The following is a 7,323-nucleotide window of genomic DNA, read 5'->3' as shown; positions in this document are numbered from 1 at the left end:
ATGTTGAGTTTATTCTTGTATATGGCGTAAGAAGGTGGTCTAGTTTCATTTTTTTGCATGTATCGGTCCAGTTTTCTCAACACCATTTATTGAATAGACTGTCAGACAAAGCACGCTTGAGTATGATTTCAAAAAAATTTTGTCTCTGCATTCTCTTGTCAAAAACACAAACTATGAAACAGTATATTTTCTGAATCTCTCCTCTCTATCTGCTAGAAAACTTGTGGGCAGATTCCATTTACCCACTGTGATAATATACATAGTTTAGGGACTTAGTATCCCGAACTGATTCTTTTCATCAGCTGAGTGTAACCTGGATCTCTGTACCCCTGAAATTATACAGGGTGCAAAAAAAATGTATGCACACTTTAACAGCTGATAGCTCAATTTTGAAAATGAAATGTATTTTATTTCTAATAATTCAAAGTATGTGTACACATCTTGGGGGGACACCCTATACACATCTCAAGAAACAGCTCCTGGCATGTCGCTGAGCCCTGATGGGGAATGCTTGACTAGAAAGTACCCAGGACCGTCCTCTGTAACTGCCTATATGAGCTGAGTTATGTTCCACCTGTTACTTCACAAAGCCAGTGGACCCAGCACCAATACATCGTTAGACGGAAATGGTCTATCAGGGACTGAGCCCACGGAAGACCAAAGGGCATGCGTTCGCTGCATGAGAAGCGGCACAGACCTCCGTACCACCCAAAGGACTGCACCGTCCCCCTTTCTCAGCTCTCCCCTTGGCCATGAAGCAAGGTGCCACTCAAACAGCTGCAGGAGGAAGAAAAGGCCCACGCCTAGTGGACAGGTGAGTTGGCTCAGTTTGTGGATGCACGCTGAGACGAGACAGCATCATTCCGGCCTCACTCAGACTGAAACAGGGAAGAGAGGAGATCTCCCCAGCAGGCAAGCAGTGTGCGTGAGCATCCACTTCACGTGGAAGGAGAAGTGGTGCTGTATGATCGCATGATCTCCTTTGCTGTGAAGTGTCCCCTGTTCAGATGCTGTGTTATACAGGATCCATGCCTACGCATCAGGCCCTTCATGAACTTCCAGGTGGTGGTGCTGGCTGAGGCCCCGTGGGCAGGAAAGGCAAGCCCATACTTGGAATAGGACTCTGTCCCAGTGAGGAGAAACCGCTGGTTATTCCTGAATGAAGGCCCGATGTCCTCCACTTACCAGCAGGCGGCCTGTTGTTCTCTGGGGATAACGCCATAGCAGGGGCTCAGCAATGGCTTCTGTTGCCGGCAGCTTCTACTTCAGAGGAAGCCACGAAAGTTCGTGCTTTTGGGCCCATGTGAAGCCTCCATCTCTGCCATTCCGTTCAGGCACCCGTCATGCTGGTTTTAGATGCTGAAATGGCCTAACGCTGAAAAGCTGACTAATGTCAACTGACTGAGTCATTTTGTCTACTTGGTGGTTTAGTGTTCACAGTGAATGCCTGTCACTGAGTATTAACATGTAGAAAATGTCTACAGTTTGTGTTCACTTTCATATGCCCATCCACATGCCTTTACCCTGGACCTCCTTATCTCCCATCATCCTTTTCCTTCCAGGCCTCTGACCAGCTGTTTGAGCCGCTGGCCAAAGACTCGGGGAATGGTTCCAGGGCACCCCATGGATACCAACATCCATGGATGCTCAAGTCCCGTATTTAAAATGGTGCAGAACCATGCAGACACACCTCTGATCAAGCCTAAAATAAAAATTTAAACAAAAACTTAAACCCAGAAAACATAATTGACATAATTGTTCCCATTCTAGCTAAAACCAGCGCTGGTACATGTCGCTTGAGGAGTTTCGTTTTTACAAAATCATAGTACAATTGAAGTGCTCCTTATATACGTGACAGTGTGTGGGCTGTGAGTGATATTAACTGATCATTATTTTCACTTTTCCATCACACGCTGACGTGATCTTTCATTAAAGGTGGCACTTTGTGTTACAATCAGATACATTTTTATTTTGCTCATATGATTTTTCTGCTGCTCCTAAACAATTCACCAAAGAAAGTAAATTAGGACAAGGTCAATTTTGTGTTTACTAGACAGCAACCAGAACTTCCTGAATATGTAGTTAATGTTTAGACTATATTATCACACTTTTTAGCAAATGTATAGTATTGAAAAGCATAACCCTCCCTCCTCCAAAGCAGTTCTTTTTTTTTACTAAAGGAAAGTGTGTTGGCAACTGCTCTGTTTCCAGGGATTATGATTCTAATAGGTCCTGAAAATAAAATCCTATCTTTGCCAAAATCTCACTTATGCTTCATATCAATAACATGCTCTTTACCCCTGCGTATGCATTCTGGAATCAGAGAAACAACTTCAATTAGTTAAACACCCATTAATTAGAACTCTAAAGAACTGATTTTGGGGGAGGGAGATGTGTGGGAGCTGACACCTAACACACTTTATGAAAAAGAGAAAAAATGCACAAAATCACGTGGAATTGAAAAAAAAAAGGCAAATATTTTTCAGAATATATTTGAAAGTGTGTAGTTCAAATTTAAACCATTTTCAGTATCTAATGATATTAAGTCACTCCAGGAGACCCCAAAGAACAAGACATTCTATTTACAGAAACAAGTGTATTATACATTTAATTCTGAATTCTGGTGCCTTGCGAAAGAGGGATCAGAAGGTTACAGGGTTTAATCCTCAGTTAACTAGAAAAATCAAATCAACAATGTGAATCCATTCCTTAAACAAGTAGCTCTTAATTTTAGCTGCACGTTAGCATGGTCTGGGGAACTCTCCACATTTTTAATGCCCAGGCCCCACTCAGACTAATTAAATTAGAATTACTGGGTTTGGTTTTTGCTTTTTAAACGCCCCGGGTGATTTTCATGTGTGGCCAAGATTGAGATTCACTACCAAGGATACTACAATTATTTTAAGTTTTAGCTTTCTGCTATTAAAATTTAAGTTTTAAACCAGATTAGTTTAAATCAAAAATTAAATGTCTACCACTAGGTGGAGGCATATCTGCCAACTGACCTTTCATTTTCCCGGAGTCCTGGAAAAAGAGTGAACTCTAAATGCCTGGTTAACATGTCTGATGGACTTCCAATCCGGGGGTGCCCATGTGACCCAGTTTTAGGCACTGAACTAGAAGGGGAACCTTGCTAGGTCTTCTCCTTCTGGAATAAAAGGATAGCACCCTACAGTGGAGAAAAAAGTAAATTTCATTCTCTTTTCCCATTCTTCTGGCCCTGAACTCTGATATAAATTCTGAAACTAAGAAGTATATTTTGCAAACAGTGAAATAAGTCAGACAAAGATAAATACTGTATAATTCCACTTACATGTGGAATCTAAACAACCAGAACTCATTGAGACAAATCAGGTTGGCGGTTGTGAGAGGTGAAGTGAAGGGAGACGGGCGGGGGATAAATGAAGGTGTTCAAAAGGTACACATGGTGGAAAAAATAAATGAAAGCAGCAACTGTGAAAATGAAGTTAACAAGCTGAGCATGGTGGAGCATAGAACCTGTGCCAGAACATAAGTCTTCGATGACATTATGGAATCATTAAACTAGAGCAGTGATTTTCAGTTGGTGTGCAGCGAAATTTAAAACCTGCAATACCTGACTATTTAGTCAGGGGCACTGACCACTTTTCCCTTAGACTGTTTAATAAAAAATGACAACAGCCAACACACAATACCTGTTGGTGTGAATGAATCAAAATTATATATATATATTTGGTGTGCTGCAGAATTCTAGTAATTAGTTTAGGTGTGCCATGAAATGAAAAAGGTTGAAAATCATTGAACTAGAGCAACCAACTACCTTCAGAATTGTGTGTGAAGAAAATTATTGCTTAAGTCACTATTAACTGAACTCTCATTACTTGCAGGCAAAAGCATCTCTAATGGACACAACTTGGTTCTATCACTGTCTCTCAAACTATGAAACATTCAATGTTTACTATTGGCTAATAACTTTTCATTTATTATCACTTTGAGTCACAGAGAAACCCCAAAAGGTAAGTGTTGTTATTCCCATTTTACATATGCAGACATTGAGGCGCATACAAATTAACTATCTTGTCCACAGACATACAGACCTTGGATTCAGGGTTTGTTTGACCCAAATGCCAATCCCTTTCATTATGTTGCTGTAAACCTCTTGGATATGTACAAGTCTAGCTGCTCTGATTAAATTGCATTCTGTGTTATTCAGGAAGAGCATTTTGTGCTTCTAGGAATACACATAATTCTCGACATTAAGATTATTAGATATTTGAAGAATTGTTGGGCTTTACTTGGTTAACTGCAAAATTGCAGGATAAACTTTGTTGCTATTCTGCAAAACCAAAAGAGACTTTCAACTCACTACAAACAAAAACACTCAAGTGAATCTATTTTTGACAGCATAAAAGACTTGATAAATAACATTACTAATATTAATCTAGGACTTTGTAATCATTTTTTTGATGTACATGTTTAAGACAGCCATATGGATGTGTCTGAGAGCATATAAGGTGCTGCTATCTGTGGCCTTTACAAATGCAACCCCTCCCAGGTATTGTGTGGTAGGGTGTATTTGTGAAGAATTTTTTTTTTTTTGCTAGCATGTGCCATGCTATTTGCCTAATAGGCACTGCTGATAAAGCTGCAATTCCTGTTCTTGAGCATTTACTGGAGAATTAATGGATTAAAGAAAGCAGTACAGAGGCAGTCATGCTGAATTTGGAGTCAGGCTCACCAAATCAAAACTACTTTATGTTTCCCCCTTTTCCATAAAAAAAAAGGGGGGGGGAGGAGAGACCTACTTGAAATGTTCTTATGAGACTTAAATGAGCTGAAATGAAAATATAATGGTGGAGGCAAAAAAAAAAATAGGTACTTATCAAATACCTATGTGTTGAGTTAGTGGCATAGGTGCCTGGAAAGTAACCAGGGCCCCACCCTCAAGACGTCTAGTGAATTACTCTACCAGGCTCAAGCCTAAAGCCTTGAGGGGCAGTAAACTGCGATTCAGAAAACAGTAAAATCTGAACTTGACACACCTGGTATCAAGTTCCAATTCTTCAACTTCCCAGGTGGCCCTGGAAAAGAGATTCCGGTGCCCGAACCCCAATACTTGTGAAAGTAACCTCTCTTGGGAAAAGGGTCTGTGCAGAGGCAATTGAGGACCCCCAGGTGAGGTCATCCGGGATGGTTACAATGGGCCCTAAATCCAGTGGCAAGTGCCCTTATAACATAGAGAGGACACAGAAGAGAAGGCCGAGCGACAACAGGCGGACATCGCAGTCATGCAGCCCCAAGCCGCGGGGCACCGCGAACTACCAGAAGATGGAGGGGCACCGCCGTTCCTGCCGCTTGACTCGGGGCTTCGAGCCTACAGAACTGCTAGAGAATAAGCGGTGTTGCTTGACCGAGTTTGTGGTGTCCGTTTTCTCACCGGTGAAATGGGGATACTATCCGAACTAGTCTCACTTTCTGATGTGGGAAAATGGGATCGATGCAGTCTGGAAGAATGGGCAGGCCTTAATAATGGCAAACATTTATTGAGAGCTTATCATGACCATTGACTGTTCTAAGAGCTTTGATTTAGCTACCTCTGTTGTATTGATCAGATCATCAAGATTCAGAGAAACGGAATAATCTGCCCAAAGCCCCAGGGCTAGCAAGCGAAAAAAACACCAGGATTACAATTCAAACCGGCTCCCGAGGTTTCCCTTTGATCCTTCGCGCTAGATTAGACTGTCAGAGAAGATGCATATTAACGCGCTGTAAAAACGTGAACTATTTATTAGTTCAGGCTACAGAATGAGCCATGCCTACCAAGGCGGCTTTAAAAATTAGCCCGGTCCTCGAGAAACACCGCCGTCTTCCAGGCGCGGCAGCGACGGGGTTAATGGCGTCACTTCCGGGAGCCGCTGACACGCCCTCGCCGACGGATCGTTTCGAGGGCCAAACCCGCGTGTGTCACTGCCCCGGCTCTTCTCGGTGAGGTAATAGGGGTGGACCAATAGAAATGCCAAACTTCCCGGCTAGCCCCGCCCTTTAACCCAAGCTCCCCAGCGGAAGAAGAAATCCGTGGACCCGGGGGCGGGGCAAGTCCAGGAAGCGGAAGCGGCGGCTCCGCCGGGAGCTGCAGGGAGGCGGTCACACGTGTGCGGTGAGTATGGCGGGCCCGGCGACTGCTCCGGGGAGGGATTCGCCCCACGCCGGGCGCTGGAGTCGGGGGGCCCTCGGGCCGCCAGAGAGGATAGAGGTGTTCGCACCTGTCGCTCGCTGGGCAAGCCTTCAGTGACCGTGTCTGCTGTGGGAGTTTGGAGACCCTTTCACCCGAATGTCCTGAGACTGCAGGGTCAGCCTGACTCCTTTCACCCTCCGACACCCGGGCCCGTGCTAGTTGCGTTCAGCCTTCCTGCCATACGTTTGACACGCGTCCGCTCTGCACCCAGTCGGTGCCAGGCGCCGAGTTTGCACCCTGAATGCACATTGCCAGGCTCTGAGCGCCGAAGGGAAACTTGTTGGGAACGGAGGTGGAGGATGGGGGAGTCTGACGAAGTGATCCTTAAGCCTTAAGCCAGTGATTCTCAACCTTCTGGCCCTTTAAATACAGTTCCTCATGTTGTGACCCAACCATAAAGTTATTTTCGTTGCTATTTCATAACTGTAATGTTGCTACTGTTAAGAATTGTAATGTAAATATCTGATATGCAGGATGGTCTTAGGCGACCCCTGTGAAAGGGTCCTTCGACCGCCAAAGGGGTCGCAACCCACAGGTTGAGAACCGCTGCAAGCCGACCTAAAGCGTGACTAGAGGCGGCCCTGAAACCCCGAAGCCCGGGCGAAAATGGAAGCGGTAACTTGGGCTGAGTCCCTGAGCTGGGAGCTGTAGGAAAAGGACCCATGTGTTGAGCTTGGAGTGCAGCGATACCAGATAGAATGAGAAAGAGGGGGAGGGTGGTGGGACGGGGTTCTGCGGGGCTTTGAAGGCCATGGTGGGGCAGTTTAGGTCTTCTCTACCTGGGAATACAGTGCCATTTCTGTTCCATGTGTAGAAAACAGCGAAGATTTATTTATAAACAAGGGAGAAACATGGTAGGCCCCGGTTGTCTTTAGAAAAGGCCTGTAATTTGTATTATTGTTGATTATGTAATTAGAGATGATTGATAATGGTTTGGGTTGAGGTTGTGGCAGTGGAGATCAAAGGTGGAGGGTTAGAGGTGTTTTTAAAGGGGGTTGAACAAGACTTACTGCAGGCCTGAATGTAGCAGATAAGTGAGAAGATAAATCTTACCGTATTTGCCGGCGTATAAGACGACTGGGCGTATAAGACGACCCCCTAACATTTCC

General features: G+C 44.4%; 1 protein-coding gene across 1 annotated transcript in view; it reads left to right on the top strand.

The window, feature by feature from the left end:
- The first annotated feature begins 6,065 nt into the window (after nt 1–6,065).
- The window catches only part of PUM3 (pumilio RNA binding family member 3), a 39,581-nt gene continuing 38,323 nt past the window's right edge, over nt 6,066–7,323 (top strand). Inside the window, exon 1 of the mRNA XM_015566894.1 lies at nt 6,066–6,136. The gene's annotated coding sequence lies outside the window, so the exon portion shown is untranslated. The remainder of the gene's footprint in view (nt 6,137–7,323) is intronic.

This window comes from Myotis davidii, unplaced genomic scaffold (genome assembly GCF_000327345.1).
Source record: "Myotis davidii unplaced genomic scaffold, ASM32734v1 scaffold83, whole genome shotgun sequence".
NCBI lineage: Eukaryota > Metazoa > Chordata > Mammalia > Chiroptera > Vespertilionidae > Myotis > Myotis davidii.
Note: the sequence above shows the minus strand (reverse complement) of the source record. Positions and strands in the feature narration are given on the sequence as shown.